A 21,742-nucleotide genomic window follows, 5' to 3' on the forward strand; every position below is an offset into this window, starting at 1 on the left:
ATCATGTCTTCAGATATTTCCAATCTTATCTTAGAGACACACAAACATAGTGAGATCTGGGGGGAAGAAACGCTTCACTGTGTTTCCAAAGCAAAAGGAAGTTATCAATAAATTAAACAAAATATATGTGCTGGGCTTGCTTTTTGGGGTTGAAAATGTAGAAAATCTATTATATTAAGATATTATATTAACATTTTTGTATAAACATCATTTTAGGATATGAACAGTTAAGGAGGGCGTAAAACTTTAGTCAACAGACGGCAGTTAACCTGGTGTTGCACACAGGTCACAGAGGACAAGGAACACACACACACACACACACACGTCTATTCAGAGCGTATGTCAATCAAAAAGTCAGTAATCACCCAGTAGAGATAACGATTAAAAATAATTTCTAATCTTAGTATCAAAACAAATCCAACGATGAATCAGGGCTTTGATTGACAGCAGTCACAACGGTGTGTGTGTCTCCGTCTGTGAGATTATTTGTGTTTCAGCTCAAGGCACAACCATGAATCCATCATTTAGAATGTGTGTGGATAAACAGCCAGAGGAAAAGAAATAAGTAAAAGAAAGGACAAGTGAAAAGAAAAAGAAACGAAGAGCAGAGGAGACTAAGAGAGTGAAATAGAAAGAAATAAAAAACAAGAGCAAATGAAAAGAAATACAAGATCAAAAGAGAAGTAAAATAAAAAAGAGGAACAAGAAAAAAATCGTGAAAGAAAAAGCCTGAGCCAAAGAACTAGCAAAAACTGAGGAAAAAAGAATCAAGAAATCAAGATCAAAAGAGCAAGCAAAAGAAACCAAGAGAAAGAGTGAAATAAAGTGAAAGCTAAAAAAAAAGCAAAAAAAAAAAAAAAGGTAGACTCCACATAGTAGTTCCATCTCCTCTCAGCACGTCTGTCAGCATCTCTTAAACATCTGTTTGTTTTAGCAGCCCTTGTGACTGACCATCTGCTGGGTCAGACCACACTCACATCAGTGTGTGCTTCCACTCAAGACCCAGGGGAAGCTTTCACACACAAGACCATGAGCTCAGTCTCACAGCACAGTACATCACTCACATTTGGCACATGCCCGTTCTAAAGCTGGCACCATAATGCTGGGATGGGAGTGGTTGCTAGATTGTTGCTTAGCAAAGTTATAGCACACTTCTCCTCAAATATCCACACAATATCATTAATGCTTGTTGCATAAAAAGAGCAACATTAAATGTTAATACTTAGGGAAGATTAGGGGTCTGTTCAAACCTTTAACCAAGCAATCAGCTCTAATAAATCAGGGAGCAAGACAGTACAGCCATTCTGTCCACCACATAACCTAAATACTGTATAACACTTCGACAGAACATTCACCATGTGTATTCAATGATTTTTGCCAAGCCATGCAGCAAAACTAGTACCTGAAGCTCTCAAAGAAAACACCAGTGTTTGAAATCTGGAATGCTCTACTGAGAGGGGAAATGGAAGTTTACTATTGTAGGAATTCATGTATGCACTGTCTCTCTGAATTCACAAAGATCACTTCAGCTCTAAGGCTTGGCATATGGTTGAGTAAATACAGTGCAGAGACTGTGCATGCCAAAAAATAAATGTTACCCTTATCTCCCTCTTCTTTCATTCTCTCCGCTGACTTTCAACGCCCCAAACTGTCTCTGATTCCCTCTCTTTCTCTCTAGCAAGACAGAGGGCCACCTGTGGAAACAAGACGAACTGTCTAAAGAACACTGTACTCCAATACCAACAGCTCCACACCTATCTTGGATCCATCCGGACACATGAACTTCCTTTAGATAATATCAGACTAGAATCTACCTAGAAGCAATAAAAGACAGTGACAAGACGCAAGGCCAACAATATGATCCTCTGACAAGTGGAAAATGCACATAGCCCACACGCATATTGGCTAAGAAACTAAGAAATCTGTAATGAGATTCAATACCTTTATGTTATTTTTTTTTTAGATATTGTGGCGAGTGGGGCGGGGCCGAGGGACGTGGGAACAAGGAGTGAGGCCGGCAATGTTTGGGAAAATCAGTGGCACCTGCGGCCCACCGCCGGTCTCGAGTCCCACGTAGGAGATGGAAGGATATAAAACAGGAGCGACGACAGTGAAGGACGAGAGAGGACCAGGCCTGGGCTTTTAGTTGTGTTTTGGTTTCATTTTGTGCGCATCAGTCGTCCACGAGGGGCTGATGCGCTGTTTTGTGTTTATTTTATTATTAAAGTCTTCATTTGATTGTCCGCCAGTTCCCGCCTCCTTCTTCCCGATGATTAGGAAGTTTATATCATTACAGTGGTGCCGAAGCCCGGGAGAAGGAGGGACGCGCTGCTGAAGATCCCTCTCCGCTGTGGTGAATCCGCAGTGCCACAGAGCGAGCGAGGAGGATGCCACCATGGACGCTCGAGGCGGTGGACTGGAGCGAGTTGCCGGGGACGGGCGAGCTCGCTGCCGACCGCCCACGATAAGGAGGGACGGCTGCCGTCCGTGAGGGAGCGGAGGAGTCGGCGCCGTTCGCCAGGGGTACAGAGCCTGCGGCCTCCGTGAAGGTATCCGGAGGAGCAGGGAACGGGGGACTCCTGCCGGCTGCCCAAAACCGGAGGAGCCGTCGCCGTCCACCGGGCGGCGGAGGGGTGTCGTGCCGTCCGCCGAGGGCCGTCCAGTGCCACCGCCAGGCACCGCGGAGGAGATCGCCCAGCTGGTGGAGGGCCAAGCAGCAGTGCGTCTGGGAACCGGAATTTTTTTTTTCTTCTCTCTCCCCTCTGTCGCTCCTCCTTCCATCTCCTTTTCTCTCGCCTCGTCTGTCCTACCCCCAGGATCCCGCAGGTTCCCGTGAGCGGTCCCCCCCGGAGGGAGGGGGGGCGGGGGGAGTAGAGCGCAGTCTCGAGGGTACCCCCCGGCCTGCGAGGGGCGATGGGGGTATGTGGCGAGTGGGGCGGGGCCGAGGGACGTGGGAACAAGGAGTGAGGCCGGCAATGATTGGGCAAATCAGTGGCACCTGCGGCCCACCGCCGGTCTCGAGTCCCACGTAGGAGATGGAAGGATATAAAACTGGAGCGACGACAGTGAAGGACGAGAGAGGACCAGGCCTGGGCTTTTAGTTGTGTTTTGGTTTCATTTTGTGCGCATCAGTCGTCCGCGAGGGGCTGATGCGCTGTTTTGTGTTTATTTTATTATTAAAGTCTTCATTTGATTGTCCGCCAGTTCCCGCCTCCTTCTTCCCGATGATTAGGAAGTTTATATCATTACAGATATATTTATATTCAATAAATCCATCCAACTCCAACCGCATCTTAAATATATATACTTTTTTCTTCACAGAGCTTACTAGGCAACACATTAAAGTTGCATCCAAAAGTACAGCCTAAGTATTGAAACTAAGCTACTACTGTACCTTCTAGTGTCTCATTTGGATTAACTTAAAGACATATAGGACAGACTAATAAAACATTAGAGGTGCTGAAATATTGCAAGAATAACCACATAACTGGTCTTAATAAGCTCTACAAGGCCATCGTCTACCAAAACCTCAGCATTCTTTGATAGATCCATTTTCAACCTTTAGGTGAAAGACCTGTGAAAATCCAGTCAAGTGGTGCCAGATAAACCCTTTAGGAACACCATTACCTTGTGGAGTCTTAGTAGCTGACTACTGGGGGGTCTGTTTTGCACACACACTAGAGACTTTGTCTTGATAATGACCCCTCTCTGCTTCACTTCTGTAGCATGAAATGGCTTGTTGGAGGAAAACTAGAACTTGGTGTTGTTAACGAGTAAGTAACCTGAACCGTATTTGCACTTTTTAGCCTTTTTTCTACAATTCCCACTCTCATGGATACATGCCCACTCTGCTCTTTGCATGAGCAGTGTAGCAGGAAGAGCCTGAGGGATATCCATTGCTAAATACAGCTGCGATGTTCAGCTCCTTCTCTTCTTCTACCTTCTCACATGGTCTTGTTCACTCTAAATTTCTCCAATCAACTGAAAACCTTCTTGCTTCCTTCACACCGTATGCTCTGGAAAACCATAAGGTAGGTAACGTGACCTGGTGGGAGTTTCGGGTGTGGATATGTGAGATCAGCTCTAATCCATTCTTGATATGCATGATGGTACCAAGATTTCCAGCAATGACCTCTTTCTTCCTGACTGGCTTTTCCAGTTGCTGGCCAGAAACAATTGAAGAGCATGCATACTGGGCCAATTCTGCTCAAAAACCCACAAAAGTACATGTTCCCATAGCATTACAATCATAAGCTGCTGGATAAAGTCACTTACCCTAAGATGTAGCATTAGTTGCATTTAACGCTGATATGGTTCAGTTTGCAGTCCTACGCAGTGGTCACTGTATTGGATAGGGGGCTGCCAAGATTGCCTGTACTATCTGGATTAGCTGCTTTTATTAGTGTGCTTGACATTCAAAAAGTGAAAAACTATATACAATAGTGTCCTAACAATGTCTAAACTTCATCCTCCATGAAGAAAACTGCTTTTCCAACACATTTTCCATTGCTGAGAGACATCCAAAGTTCACATACTCAAAGATTAATTTTTTTTTTTCTGTTTTAGAAAGACAAAACAGCTGGTGAATAGCATTAAAACATAAATGACTCATTCCCTTATCTAACGGTCAGCTGTTCACTTTGTGCCGCCAAGTGTGGTTGATTTTGGCTGCGAGAGGAGATATTATGAAAGGTCACAACCTTTTTGTTGATGCCACTGTAGGACATTTCTAGCTTGGGAAACACTCATCTTTACCCAAAATGTCTTCATTTATTTTTCGTAACACTTTTTTAATAGGAGCATTTGTGAATTATTTTTTCCTATATACACAATGCAATATTGCACAGTTCAAATGTTTTGATATATGCCTATTTACACATATTTAACATCATTATTTCAAGCATAATATCTGTATTTGGAGGCACAAATGGTAAAAGTAAAAATAAAACTATTATTATCATTATTGTTATTATTATTATTATTAATACTACAACAAAAACGACTACCACTATTACTAATATAATATAATAATTAGCTAAATATCAATCAATTTAATCAATAATAATAATAAATTGCAAAAAAGGTTAAAAAAAGATTATGGTAAACAAAGATTATTGTAAGAATAAATAAATATATAAACTATTCCTTTGTAAAACAAAAGAGAGCGAAAAAAAAATGGAGTCAATCAATCCATGTGTCTCAAATAAACAAGATTTCATTTTGACTTTCCTGGACATCTAAAATGTGAGTGGAAGCATTTGATCTAATAATAACAATCATTCAACAACAAGACTACTTGTGAGTCCAGATTGCTAGCTCTGCTATTGTCTTTATACAGCAAGAACTGACAGTCCATCTTGTGGCAGATTTCTCCAGTTTCAAATTTGGTTAAATTAAAGAACCACTGCCAAACGCAAAGGGCCTGTAGGAAATTCAGTCTGCCCCCAAGGAGAGGATAGCAGCAAAAGGAGGAACAGAGACATGAGGGCGGTTTGGGATTAGCATGACACCATGTATGCAGGTGGTCCGCGGACAAAGCCAGAACCCAAATCATTGCTCTTCACAGCGTATGCCACATGACTGTGTACTGGCTCACTTGCTCGCACGCACAAGCAGAAGTGACATTCTCTAGACACATGAAGTGATAATTACAGTTTAAGAGGAGCATGTGACACACAGAAAAAAAGTTTCCACCTACTTATATACACATCATCAAAAGAATGACAACATCATCTTCTAGGACAAGATATAGAATTAACTGAACTATAAGCAACCTTGAAGTCTGTATAAAAATAATTAAAGTGGTATTTGGGTGAGCTTGTCCATTGCAATACCAGAAAGTTAGCCAAAACTAACAGTTACATTAGTAAAAAAAATACCAAGAAGTCTGGCAATAATGTTACTGTTTTAATGAGACTGGCTCATTGAGTAGAAAGCAATGTTTAAGAGTCTTGCTTAGCAGTCATTAAAGTTTGCAAGTTTTAACACATTCTTTTTTAAATTTATTTTTTTTAATGCCTTTGCCTTGTCCAAAATGTCACTTTGCACTGGAATTTATGGTGTGAACTTGTGCTTACCATGCTAAAGCTTGACAACCGCCAAACACCTGCTATATGCATGTCTTCTTAAATTGTGTAACATGAGTGCCAAACTGGTTTCTATTGACTTCCATTATAATTTTGATTATTTTGTTCATGGGAACCAAAACTGTTTGGTTTTTAACATTCTTCTTAATATCTTATTTTGCGTTACACAGATGAAAGTCAGAAAGTCAGCCATACAAGTTTGGAATAATATAAGTAAGAAAATGATGGCAGAATTTTCTTTTTTGGTCAGACTATACCTTTAAGGCCTTTAAAGTTTGTATACTCTATCGTCATGTGACCCTCATCGTTGCCCATCCATGTTGAACAGCTTGCCTTGTGTTGTCTTGTTCCTGCGTGTGGCAAAGTGGGCTGAGCATCACACACACACACACACACACAGATGGCAGCAGTCCAGCCTGCATGCCGCAGTGCACTTGTGTTACTGTTCTCACACATGCTGATTTCCTGTTAGACTCAGATAAGAGCTCACAGAGAGCAGAGAGGGGGAAAGATGTATTTATCCTTAATATGTTCCAGCCGGACGTTGCACCTGATTCATACCTAAAGTTCTGGAAGCCTGGTTGAATATGAGGTAAGCGGTGTCTTTATCAGCTCATAGTACAGTTTCATTAACCCTAGAGCTATGACTTATGCTGTTAAAACTCTTACCTTAAAAGCAACATTATTCTGTGTCAAAAATTAATTCACACTTGTTTCTCAGCCTCTTTCTAGTTTATACATAATTGTCCCAATATATATATATATATATATATATATATATATATATATATATATATATATATATATATATATATATATATATATATATATATATATATATATATATATATATATATATATATATATATATATATATATATATATATATATATATATATTGCTTGTAAAAAGCATTAAAGATAAATAAATAGGTTATAGAGGTTATATAGCCAAACATCATACCATGCACCCCAATTTACATCTGTGTAACCTTATATATCTGCAGCATTTAGAAGGCGTGCAATTCTTTTGCCCATATGTTTTGAGGTGTTTTCAGGTACACTCGGTTTCTTCGCTGGTTATTTCATCTGGAACAAGCAAGTCTAATAAACTACATCAGCAGATGTCTTTTGACCCACAGACTACACCTACAGCTGTGTGTGTCACATCAGTTCTGTTTCAAGATCATTTAAAAATGTTTGCATCCATCATCATGTGTGTACAAGACAATAAAAAGGCACCCATCTGTCTCACTGAAAAAAATATGTTTGTGTGTATATATATATATATATATATATACACACACACACACACACACACACACACACACACACACACACACACACACACGCTTTTAAAAAGTTGAAAAGATCAGAAACATTCTCTTCACATGTATGTAGATGTGAATGCTTGGGAAGTGCATAAAATTCCCTAATGTCCAGGGTTATTATAGTGAACTAAAACTAAAAATTAATTTACATTTTAATTTAATATTAAATTAATAATAAATTAAATAATATATAAAAATATAGTCAATAAAAAACAAATGACAAAAACACAACTGAACTTAAAACAAAATTTTTTTCAAAAATATGAATACTTTTTAATAGTATCTCAATAATACTAAAATAATACTGGTAATACCCGACAGATTTCAATGAAACAGTCTTAAAGAACTCCACCGGAGTTCTTCAAAATGTTGCACTGTATTTCACCCGAAAAAGAAAATTGACTGGAAAATAGTTTATGAAGGTCTAATAGCGACTCAATATACCACAGATAGGTTTCTCTCTCAGTGCACGGTATCTGTTAAGAAGAGACACGGCTTGCTTTGAATTAGAAACATCTGTGAAAACACAGCTCTCTCTCACCACAGACATGTTTTATTAACAAGCTTTCTTTTATCAGCGATCAATCTGGAGCATCTGCCTCTCACACACGTTGCCCTCATGCGCCCTGACCTCAGGAGTGTGCTTGGCCTCGGCTGGCCGGGGATCAGGTGTATGCTAGAAAGAGATTGCCTTTATGAATGACAATACTGAGAAGAGTGAATCTGAGAAAGGTGAATCAGAAAGAAACTGAACAGCTGTTTCTGGCAGGACTCTCCTGTCTTTCTCAGTCATACAGAAATACTCATTCCCGCCAATATAAATCAGGCGCACAGCGCCGGGGCTTAGAAGCAGTGAGGCATCAGTAAAGACTGCTTGAGCTCCAGATTAATCCAGGATTAGCCCCAGGGTCAGGGCCGCTGGCCTCGACCGGAGCGGAATCAGGAAGCAGGGATTGCAGAAACTAAGTGCAATTACCGCAAGGAATCTCAATGAGGTTTACAAGCTCAAAATGAAATAGAAAAATGGAAAATACACTATAGCGTTCAAAAGTTTGGAGGTCAGTAAAATTTTATTTACAAACCAGATTCAAAAAATTTGGGACACTGTACAAATTGTGAGTAAAAAAGGAATGGAATAATTTACAAAATATCATAAACTTATATTTTATTTACAATAGAATATAGATAACATATCAAATGTTGAAAGTGAGACATTTTGAAATGTCATGCCAAATATTGGCTCATTTTGGATTTCATGAGAGCTACACATTCCAAAAAAGTTAGGACAGGTAGCAATTAGAAGCCGGAAAAATTACATATACATATGTACATATAAGGAACAGCTGGAGGACCAATTTGCAAATTATTAGGTCAATTTTCAACATGAATGGGTATAAAAAAATAGCCTCTCAGAGCGGCAGTGTCTCTCAGAAGTCACGATGAGCAGAGGATCACCAATTCCCCCAATGCTGCGGCGAAAAATAGTGAAGCAATATCAGAAAGGAGTTTCTCAGAGAAAACCTGCAAAGAGTTTGAAGTTATCATCATCTACAGTGCATAATATCATCCAAAGATTCAGAGAATCTGGAACAATCTCTGCGCGTAAGAGTCAAGGCCGTAAAATCATACTGGATGCCTGTGATCTTCGGGCCCTTAGACAGCACTGCATCACATACAGGAATGCTACTGTAGTGGAAATCACAACATGGGCTCAGGAATACTTCCAGAAAACATTGTCGGTGAACACAGTCCACCGTGCCATTCACCGCTGCTGGCTAAAACTCTGTAGGTCAAAAAAGAAGCCATATCTAAACATGATCCAGAACTGCAGGTGTTTTCTCTGGGCCAAGGCTCATTTAAAATGGACTGTGGCAAAGTGGAAAAGTATTCTGTGGTCAGACGAATCAAAATTTGAAGTTCTTCTTGGAAAACTGGGATGCCATGTCATCCAGACTAAAGAGGACAAGGACAACCCAAGTTGTTATCAGCGCTCCGTTCAGAAGCCTGCATCTCTGATAGTATGGGGTTGCATGAGTGCATGTTGCATGGGTAGCTTACACATCTGGAAAGGCACCATCAATGCTGTAAGGTTTATCCAAGTTCTAGAACAACATATGCTCCCCTCCAGACGTCATCTCTTTCAGGGAAGATCTTGCATTTTCCAACATGACAATGCCAGACTACATACTGCATAAATTACAACATCATGGCTGCGTAGAAGAAGGATCCGGGTACTGAAATGGCCAATCTGCATTCCAGATCTTTCACCCATAGAAAACATTTGGCGCATCATAAAGAGGAAGATGCGAAAAAGAAGACCGTTGAAGCAACTAGAAGCCTGTATTAGACAAGAATGGGACAACATTACTATTCCTAAACTTGAGCAACTTGTCTCCTCAGTCCCCAGATGTTTGCAGACTGTTATAAAAAGAAGAGGGGATCCCACACAGTGGTAAACATGGCCTTGTCCCAACTTTTTTGAGATGTGTTGATGGCATGAAATTTAAAGTCAACATTTTTTTTTCTTAAAATGTTACATTTTCTCAGTTTAAACATTTGCTGTGTCATCTACGTTGTATTCTAAATAAAATATTGAAATTTGAAGCTTTTTTGGAATCGGGTTTGTATTTATTTTAGAAATGAATTCTTGTATTCAGCAAAGATGCATTCAACTGATCAAAAGTGAAAGTAAAGAAATTTACTGTATAATGTTGCAAAACATTTCTATTTTAAATAGGCTAAATGCTGTTCTTTTCAACCTTCTATTCATCAAAAAATCCTGAAACAAGTATATTAAAAGAAAAATTAAATACCCATGAAAAAAATATTAAGCAGCACAACTTTTAAACATTTAAGATAACAAGAATTTTTTCTTGAGCAGCAAATCAGTATATTAGAATGATTTCTGAACGATCATGTGACCCTGAAAACTGGAGTAATGATGCTGAAAATTCAGCTTTGCCATCAAATAAATAATGTTTTAAAATATAAAACAGTTTTTTTTAAATCGCAATGATATTTCACAATATTACAGTTTTAAATGTAATTTGTATCAAATAAATGCAGCCTTAGTGAATATTAAAGACTTCTTTCAAATACATTAAAAGGAAAAACTAAATAAATTTTAACAGCAGTGTATATTCAAAAGAGCAAAGCCATCCTTGGTAAGTTTTTACAGAATATACATTATTTCAAATTCAGCAGCTGTTTTACATCGGTGCCTATTAGTTCAGAAAATAATATTTCTAACTGACGACAATTTGAGATTGAAGCTGCAATTGGACTTGCTCAGAAACAAATCATAATGAACATAGCAGTTCGGTTGACTTTTTTGATCTTCTGAGACTATAGGCCACCCTTATTTCATTTATACACTGCCAAAACCCATATACATTTTCATCGTATGAGTATGAAGATGTTTGACTTGGCCTGGACCAGAAGGAAGTTCAAATTCAGCATAAATGTTCCACTTCACTGCTTGTTATTATTAAAAATCAGAGTTTTAAAGACCGCGCTGAGAGGGTTGAGCCTCAATAAGCTCTCAAAACAAAAATCTGAGGAAAGGGTTGATTTCATTCTGCGTACTTTTTCCATTCAGGTGTCCAATGTGACATACAAATATAGTTTGAATGTGATGTGATGTGAAAGTCTAGGGAGGTTTTGCACTTATGCGAAGAACAGAACTGCGGTCTGCGCCGTAGTCCAGTACTAAAACAGTCTCCCGAAATGACGCCTGAGGCAGAATTGCTACATCATCCTTAAAATGAAAACAATGCCCTCCTTAAATAAACACAAGCTCTAAAAACGGCCTCAGGAAATGGGAACAGAGGAGAAGCACTTCGTCAGCGACACTGAAAGATTTTGAAAGCACTGAACGTCTGAGACTAGCAGGTTTTCCGCGAGAGTTCCTGCCTGTATCCTGTGACATGCTGACGGCTAATTTACAGTCACGGACATCCAGGAAGGTGATCTCTGGTGTCCCTGGAGGTGATGGGAAATGTCCTTCGTACACCCTGGTGAGAGAGTCAGAATGCTGGGGTCACAGCACGGCAGAGGTGGCCGTGGAATTGTTCCCCCGTTTCCTCTGAGGCAGACGGAATGGAATGCCAAAAGTGACAGAAACCATTGTGAAGGAACTCTATCCTTCGGTTTACCGCCCGCTGCGGGGTCTCTATAGTGCTGTCTCAGTGCTTGTCACTCCAGCCTATGGGACCTGAAGAGTCTGTATGACTGTTGCTTTTGTAAATGGAAAGATTACATATAGAAGTGACTCTTTTCACACCATTCGTTCTATAAGACCTATAAGAGCCATCATTGGTGTTACATTTGGCAAATGCTTTGGGTGCAATCTGGGCTGCATATGTTGCATTTTCCATGCCAGACAGGAAGGAAGCAGGATTAGGATTGAGTCAACACGTTCATCTCTTTCACCCAGTCGCTTTTCCTCTACGTTTATGCAAGCACTCATCTGAGAGGGAGGTGATTAGCTGCAGACAAACAGCATTGTGGTTTTGTGTGCCATACGTTCACCCGGCACCCCACACGCACTCTCTCATGGGAATAAAATGCCAGCTGGTTAACCCTTTCAGGACAGCTTCTGTCACCATATCAAGGACCTCAAGGATGGACAGGTGTCACAGAGCACACGGGGTCCCTGCTGATGAGCCTGTAAAATGACGAGCTCAAGTAGTCTAAGAATTGCCTGTGTTAACTTGCTTCAAGAAAGTGTGAGACTGATGCAAGTTCTGTCCAGTGAGGGAGGGAAAAAAATACATACATTTAGGTCTTTTTTACAGTCACGCTTTTTTACATATTTCACCTAAAATTTACATTTTTCTTTATTCACCCTAATATCATCAATGTTTTTCTTCATGACATAAAAATAAGTTACATGTTATTAATCATAAAAATAAGATACAATGTTTCTTTACATACAATAAAGAGTGAATGGATGTTGGAAAGCTAAACACTCTATACTCTTGCTCTACACTCTATAATCACTCGTTTCTATAACATAAAATAAATTAAAATAAAAGAAAATACAAAATTAGTCTTTATAAAATTAAATAATGAAAGGCAATGCTTAATTCATACACTTGGTTATACAATTTATACAACTCAACATACTGGAGAAGTGTTGTTGCATGTCACCAAGTAACAACTGGACAGAGTTAGGGATGCTTGGGAAAGATCCTTTTGCATTTGCATATTATTGCACACATTCCTTTTTAATCCCTTCCAAATTAGTACCTTTATTTTCCACATACCTTTAGCAGTCTTTCTTATTCATTAATTCTAATGCATTTAGGGCAAATTGTCTAATAAATTATCTAATGTTGATACATTCTGACACCAGGAAACATGCAAGTATTCTGTCCACATTGGAAAGAGACTTTAGAGACTGAAAAAGAAGGAAGCTGGGCAAGATTAAGCAGATAGTAACAAGAGGAGACTGAGATCTAGGGCTAAAGGGTTTCAGATGATTTAGTGACTCCCTGTTTGCCATTAATTAAGAGAGAGAGAGAGAGAGAGATTATCAACATGACCGTGACAGTAGCCCCCCCCCCCCCCCCCCAAAAAAAAAAAGAAAAGAAAAGAAAGGCCAAGATTCTCAATCATGAGGAGAAGACAGCTTTCAACTCCAAAACCCAATTATAATCAGCAAGCCTTTATTAAACACTCTTTTTGTGGGAGAAGAAAGCAGAGCCTGAAAAAAACGATGAAAAAAAGAACCATTTAACTTACAGGTATGGAAAAATTCAGCCTATGAATAGTTTACAGTACTGCAGGCGAATGAGGTAACCCTGCAATCAGACCTGGCATGGAAGGTTACTGTCAGATGATTTACAACCCGAACCTTGCCAACTTCAAGACACAATGTTGAACAAATACTTCTGCATATAAGAAATGATGTGTTGCTGTAGGCTCCACCCTCAAGAAGAGCTCCGAAAAGAGTTTGCAGACTCATCTGCATTTTGAAGATTAGTCGGAAAGAAAGTGCATGACATCTTGAAACGTTTTTCTGGTTACATCAGTTCATAATGTACACTATGTAGGGTGAAATGAGTAATGAGCAATTCAACATTTATAAACTTAAATAAAACAATATTTTAAACTCATAAAAAGCTGTTGAGTGAATGTAATGTCAGTTAGCAGCTGTACAGCATATCGATCCAGGTTATTCATTCACAAAAACATAAAGACTCATTTGTCTTTGTTTAAATAACAGCCAAATTGCATTTACAGAAAGTCATTATGGAGCCCTACAATTCACTTTCCCATTGTTTTAAATCAACTGGGTGGTTAAAAAGTCATTCCAGGTTTTTAAAAACTGGTTTGATCAATGATATGTAAGAAACAAGTCCATGACATGATTTACTTGTTGAACTCACTTTACATTCTCGCCCAGAAACTCTGTATTGATGTTGATTCACCATGTTGCTACACCATCAGTTAAGAGGCTCATTTTTTCTTTTTTTCATAATGATCAGACATTAAACTTGCTTATAAGTCAGTCAGCCAGCCAAGTCCATTAGTCAACCACAACATGTAAACATTTCACAACACATCCTATTTTCTCAGTTAAAAAATACCCGCATGAATTTCCATGTTGGTTTATGCTGGTCCAGCTAGTAGACCATTGATGAAAATGCTAGTTAACCACCACAGTCTTTCTGGTTAATCTGGTTGACCGAGGTTAATGTCGTGGGAAAAAAGGTTTGTCTAAAATAGATCTGTCTTCAGATAAATCCTTTCAACGACACACTCCATGCAAGTCTCTCATTGTGTTTTACATACACAAAGCATCCCGATTAGCTTCCAGCAAGAGGGCTGCGTCTAGTAGACGGGGAGGGTCACAAGCTGTCCAATCTCATCCAAGGATAGTACACCCACACTTAAACCTCATCCTCTTGCACCCCTGTCCGATGCAGATAAACTTCAGTTCTAGATAACACTACATTAACCAGAAACCACTGTGCCAAAGAAAACCAGAGACAAATGAGAGGATTACTATGAGACTATATTGTTAAAATTGTATTATGATGCCCTTGGTGGCCCCTCAACCTGACCAAATTCATCGCTGACACAGTTTGCTGTTGGCATAATGGGTTTTCGCATGAGCTGACTGATACGAAAGAGGATTTGCCAATTGCTATTAATTTTCTAAAGAGAAATGGAATTCAAAAAGCAATAATCTTGATTTGCACAGGCCAGTAAACATGAGTCAACTGCTGTTGTCTGCTGAGGGTGGTATTTTAATAACACCACAATTTTTATTTATTTTTTATTTATTTACTTTTAGTACATTACTTTAAAAAAAATCAGAAATATTGAAGCAGAAATGTTAAAATGCATTTAAAACACTCATGCTCTTATTTGTGAGGCAGTATTTCTGTAATTATAGAAAAGCAATATAATCTTCTTTATCCTTAAACTAAAACCCAAAGACCTGTTGTTTGGAATAATAATCATTCCAGCATAAAACCTGATCTCTGCATTTTATTTTTTATTTTTTTTATATATATCATGTCTTTTCCAGGAAAGTTTGAATATGTACATGCTCCAAAAATCCAAAGGCCCAAACTGTAGCATGTGTTTTTATGAGGATTTCAAGCCTCCTCATTAAAGGGGTGGTTGATTATGATTCACTTTTTTTTTTTTTTTACTTTAGTTAGTGTGTAATGTTGCTGTTGGACCATAAACAATGTCTGCAAAGTTAGGCTCAAAGTTAAATGCACAGGGAGATATTTTCTTTTAAAGAAATTGCTGTTTAAGGACTAAAAAATAAGGCTGGTAAGGACTACAACGAGCTTCTTCCCGTGTTTGTGACATCACTAACCCCGCTGTTTACATAAATCCTTCCCTCAGGAACATGCAACAACACGTAATAGTACAGGTGACATTTCCAGACAGCGTGCACTAGACAGTTAGTGAACACACTTGGCCAGCTAACCAATCTGAGCCAGACTACGTATTTCTTAGGGAGGAACTTCAGAGAACCAGGAGCTCAACAGACTGTTTTACAAGATCGGAAACAGCTGTGTAAAATAAAGGTAAAATATGTGAAAATAATGAATTATTTTAAACAAAGAATAAACAAATACAATCCGCAAAAAAAAAAAGCTGATCAACCACCCCTTTAAGTATAACCACAATCGTAGCAGGCCATATGGATTAACCTTACAAAACTTTCCAGGTCATTTTTAACCTCAAAATCTAAATAACAAAAAAATCTGTAGTCATGAATAAGAATAATTTTTTGTTTGTTTCGTTTTTTTTTTTTTTTTTTTTTAAGGAGGAAATTTAGGAGAAATTTAGTCAAAATGTGGAGGTAAATTTAAGCATTATGCAGCATTAGCATATGTCTTGATGGTGAAATTTGACACAGAAATTATTTTGATGTTCACCTGAACATCCCATTAAAGATAAAACTTTGTGCTGCACTTCTAGACTTCTTTGTCTTACATGAGAGTCTTTTTTTACGCACCAGTGAGATCTGGATATCTAACAAGCCCCATTTCTCTCACAGAAGTGCACTTACAGGTCTGCTCTCAGGAGAGGGAAGCTGAGAAGAGAGAGCTCTCATCCATCATCAGAGGATTGCCTGGATTAACCAGGCCTCATAACTTCCCAGTGCCAAGCAGTGGTGTAAACCTTCCTCTCCCTGCCTTTTATCATCCGAATCCAGACCATCCATTCTCTGTATCAGTCATTAGGAGTAGCCTTGGGTTGACCTCACACTTCCAATTAATAACAAAAGAATAAGTCAACACCACCTTCTTAAAGTGCATGCACGGACAGGCGGTTTCATGCAGATCTTATTTATCACCCAAGTTGCAAAGGGAGTAGAATGGTACAGTAGTTACTGTATGAAAAACAGGACAGAGAGAAAACATGTAGGACATAAAACTATTTTTATTTATTTATTTATTTATTTGCACCTATATGTTTAAAATATGAATCCATAGAATTCAACCTCCAGGAACATCTAACCACAGTCGGGCTTGTCAGACATCAGGCCCAGACTATAATCCCCAACTCATAAATCTCCAGCCCCTGTGGCTCAGGGCTCACACATTTGGGATGAAAGATAAACAGTGAAGGGAAAGAGTGACAGTCCAATAAATTAAAACCCATCTAAGAAGCCTGTTTTTCTTTACCATTTCTCCCCTAACAGCCATTTCAACCCTAACAAAGCTTCCAACCTGTCAGAGCTCATTCCAGTTATGCATGATTGACAGATGAAACACCCAATCAAGTTTGACTGGCAGGCAGGACATCCTAAACCATGACCTAACGTTTGATCTCTCACCTCCAGTAGTCAGGTTGCTAGACAGCCGTAAGATGAAGACATGAGATACTGCTCTCTTTCCCCCCACAAATTCTGAGTTTGCGTCTCAGTTAACAGAGAAACCTGAATTTTTCCATTAAACTACCAATCTCCAGGGTCTTAACTTCATACTTTAAGTAGCAAAGAGCCTAAAAGCGAACTATGCTATGTAATGAAGTACCTATAGCTAAGACTCTCCAAAGCCCATTGAGTTCCTATGAAGGGGAAAATGAGCATTGTTCCAAAATCTTGGAGGCAAAGATCGCTCTATCTGGGTCTCTGGTCATGGTTCAGCAAGATCAAGTGAAGAAGAACCTCCCTTTTTCCTCACACTCCTTTGTGGCTCCAAGGTTTTGCAAATTAAGCATAAAACAAGCGTAACCAGCTCCATTGAGAATGCCCCCTTGTCCAGTGAACGAGATTAATGAAATTCCAACACAGTGCCAAAGCGAACAAATACCTAGCGTCACTGAGTTAGCCATTAATACGGCTTGTTATTGCTGGCTTCATTTTTACAAGAAACGGCAAAGCCCTCATAAAAGCTCATAAATTTCCATCACAATTGTAATATTGAGAGGCCATGTTAGACGAAATCTGAACACGTTTCTAATAATGACCATCAATGGCAATCTGAAACTAACCAAATTTGACTTGAAATTAGCAAGTTGTGGAGTAACTTTTTGTGTGTAAATCCACAAATCTCACAAGTAATTTCCTATCGCAATATCAGCAAAGCTACCTGCAGCGTAGACATGTAATCTGTCTTACTCTTTTAAATGTAACTTCTTGGCTACATCCAAAATTTGAATACGTTTCTAATAATGGCCACCTATTTCAATTGAAAATTGACCAAATTTGACTTGAAATTAGCAGTTTGCAGAGTAACTTTTTGTGGGTAAATTGCTATCATAATGCCAGCAAATCTACCTGTAGTGTTTGCATGTAATCTATTTTACTCCTTTCATGTTAACATCTCAGCTAAATCCTTCAGTCAAGATAGTGGAGCTCAAAGAGGAAGCCTCTCTTTCTCTGGGTAATATGCTAATCTGATTTGGAAAAGAGCCAATGATGTTTTCCTACTTGTTTGTTGTGTTTCACTAGACTTTTCTTCTGCAGCTTATCCAGAGATAACAGCATGCTAAAAGAGAGTAAAAGAGAGAGACCGCCGAGGTGCCACCCCATGATTTTCAGCAGAAAACATTTTAATTGCTTTAGCAATTAAGCAAGACGAGCCAAAAACCGAGCATGCCTGAAAATTTCCACAGCAAGGCATTAATCTACCTCCTTGGGCAAAACTATTCCTCAATGGAACGAGCAGACAGCGAGAGAAGGAGGTGTTTGATTTTCTAAGAGAGAAGAGAGACGCAAGACAGAGAAATTAGGAGACAACAGAGAAGTTCTAATCTTCATGAATTAGATGAAAACATACAAGTAAAACATGCATTAATATGTGCAATCCCTCTGTGTTTATATATACAAGCATATGAATTTCAGACCGTAAAGTTTAATTTAATATATTCTAACAAGAGTCAAAAATTATTATGCTACTCTAAGAGAGCTCCAATATGCATGCTATGATGTTGCTGTATATAAATGTGCAGTGTAAACTAGAAAGGAATAACCTTAAAAAGGAGACAGCCACTAAACAATGAAGATATCCCAGATGCTGTCATGCACTGGTGTTTTATGCATGTGTGTTGAATCTGAGAATGAACACACACATGCACACACACAATCTGGGTGGTACATTCAAAAGAGGGGAATGGTATCAGTCTCAACATCTTGTTCAACAGATTACAGCACAAAGCATTTCATTAAAGGGATTAAGTCGTAATTCAATCCTCCATGGATTCACTGCAAGCTCTGGCTTATGGATCATAAGAGTCTTTTGGTTGAAAACCTCTGAAGCGTGTTTTTCTTTATCCTACATAAAGTGTGAAACAAATGTATGACAATTTGGACATATTCCTTTACTAGCTTTCCATGGAGGTAACATGAAAAAATCTAAATGGACAATTTAACTTAATAAATGCCCATGTGTTAATGTGCTTAATTAGGGAATATTATTGTAAAAGAAACAAAATGTTTCTTAAAATGCAATAACTTTCTCAGACTTTTCTTTTCGGGTTAATGCCACCATGTATTCAAAGGCATTAAAAAACAATTAATTAGCATAAAACAGCATAAAAAAATAAAATAAAAAAAAAACCTTAAACTTGAATTCAATGAGAAATTAGTATGACTGGATTACAAAAAGATCATCATAGTGAAAGAGCTGAAGAAATAATTTGTGACATAATTTCAGTTATTTTTCGCAAAAAAAAAAAAAAAGTATAAAATGTAAGGATCATGTGATAATGATCCTAAAAATTCAGCTTTGCATCACAGAAATAAATGATAATTTAAAGTATAATAAATTTAAAAACAAATTTTTTAAGTTGTAATAATATTTCACAATATTACTGTTTTTTCTGTATTTTTGATCAAATAAATGCAGGCTTGATGAGCAGAAGAAACTTCTTTCAAAAACATTAAAAATAGTAATGTTTCCAAACTTTTGGTCTGTACTGTACTGTATATATTATTATTATTATTATTATTCAGAATTCAGTCCAACCAAATGCTTTCTAGGATATGTAGTTGATACCTATTGGCTACTGAGAAGTCATTAAAAAAAGAAAAATAGGAACAAAGCAATGCATTTGTAAATTATGTTAAGAATAACACTCATATCCTTCTGAATAGGTGAGATGTCATTTTCATTTGTAATGGCCTCTTCTCATGAGCCACTTAATCACATAATATCTTATTTTCATCGGTTATATTTGCAGCGAAAATTAAACTCTAATCTATTGAGAGACTTCAGACTGGTTATGGGAGAAAACGGTCTTGTTCAAATCAAAATAATAAATGTGTGAACTCCAAATCACGTTGGACTCCATCTGGGAACAGATCGGAAAACCAACCCTCCGTTTGTGCATCAAACTGAGCTATTATAAGCACAACTGGAAATAATACAATCACCTACAGAGAGACATGGAGAGAGAAACAAACTGAAGTCTACGTTGAGAAGTGTATGAGCCTGAGATGACAAGTTTTAAACACATCATATTTTCCAGTGGTTTGCGTGACCGTATGTTTGACAGTCATACGTGATGTGATGATTATTAAACAGTACTGAACTTGAGTGCTCTCTTAACTGTCAAAACTAAGAAGCGAATCATAGAAGAGGTCGTCCATCTAGCTATACTTTAAGTTTCCAGCAATTAATTCTGTCACATAGAGTAAATAGCAGTGAAGACCTTGGCTACAACAGAATAGCCACAAGATCACTGCTTTTTCCCACATTTTAATGAAATGCCATAAATCAGAACAGATGAAGGCTGTTAAAAGTCACCTCTCAGTTCTTAGACGAGGTTGGCTGATACCAGCACTGTAACTAGTTTGTTCTTTCCAGGTATGAACTGGAACCACTTTGGCAATGCAAACTGGCACAAAACCTTGAGAGGGAGTGATGCTAGTCTTTCACGGCAGGACAAATGTGTGCTGACATAGAGCAGGTTTTTTTGCTTCAGGTAAGAGATTTAAAGAGAAAACTGGTGAAAATTTGTTAAATTAGTAGTCACAAAGAAAGTAGTGACACCACGATTAACAGACTTTATCAAACAAAACAAAAAAAGATCACTTGATGCTCGAAGTTCATCACATTAAAACTAAGTTAGAAAAAAAGTTACATTATTATTATTATTTCTGTTGGGCGAGTTTGCTGTGGGTGTCCAACATATTGTAAAAACATTTTTCAGTGAGTCACAATATGATGCAATGTGAAAATAACTTTCCAAAAAATGGTTTCCGAAAGCACTGGGATTTTTAAATGGTCCAAAATCATTGCTGCAGCTGTTCTACTAGCTAATTGATGGAGTAATTAGTCATTTCTTACAGAAAATAAACCAGAAGTGGGTGATGACAATCATAATCCCGTGGCAGTGGTCACACACTTATGCATTCATCCGAGACAGGATATGTTCTTAATGGCAATGAGAATAAAAATAATGGCTTCCTCACATATCTGGAGCACAGCCTGATTATACATTTGCTTCACGACACCCAAGTGTCACCAGCACACATCTACTCAACCGCCAGAATATAGACTGTTACTCAACGCTCATATTAACACGTGTGTGCATGGAAGATAAATTCTAAACATGTCCAAACAGGACCCACACTACAGGAAGATCGCTGAGGCATCAACCTTAGGGGCTGGGGGGAAATCTGATTCCTACTGTATCCCCATCCCGGACAACCACCATAACAAATTCAACTCCGGTCCCCTTCCACACATGCCACCTTCCTTTGCAAACTCTTTCTGCTCCTGTCTTTGTGCGTGCAAGTCTACTGCTGTCTTTTCCTCACTTGTACTCACCCCACGTTTGTGTTTTCCACAGAAAGGAAATGCAAATGTGCCGTTTCCCCACTTCTCTGGGAAACGCCACAGGGCGCCTGGATAGAGAAATTAAACAAAGTCGCTGTGATGCATGCAACAAAGTGGCAATAAAGTATTCATTAACAACCATTCAGACACTAAGCAGGGCAACAAGTGGTCAAGTTAAGAAGTTAAACAGGGACTTTATGTGGTAAAACCTCCCCTGGGCTTATATATTTACTAAACAAAAGAGCTCCTTTGACGGGTCTCGCGGAGCAGTGCATTTTGCCCAGGGGGAAACGGGCTTGTGTGATTGGGACTCGGGATAAAGTGCATTTACCTATTGAATGGCATCACTTTGATGTCAGAGGAGTGGGTTAACACAAACACAATCAGAGAAAACACCTATTATGTTGTATTTTAAGGGACTCTGGTCTCGGCCAATAGCTACATGCTCTATGTTCTCACGTTTGGAGGTGAAACAACAAAGATGTCAAAACCTTAAAGAAAGAGAAAGATGATAATCTCTCCTCTACTTTGGTGATGTGGTACATCTGGAGAGGATGCAAGCA

The 21,742-nt window shown here is 38.5% G+C and overlaps 1 protein-coding gene across 1 annotated transcript in view; it reads right to left on the reverse strand.

Moving 5' to 3' along the window:
* LOC132119617 (semaphorin-3F-like) overlaps positions 1 to 21,742 on the reverse strand; it is a 61,504-nt gene that overhangs the window by 29,263 nt on the left and 10,499 nt on the right. The gene's annotated exons all lie outside the window — the stretch shown is intronic.

The sequence above is a fragment of the Carassius carassius genome, chromosome 38, assembly GCF_963082965.1.
Source record: "Carassius carassius chromosome 38, fCarCar2.1, whole genome shotgun sequence".
NCBI lineage: Eukaryota > Metazoa > Chordata > Actinopteri > Cypriniformes > Cyprinidae > Carassius > Carassius carassius.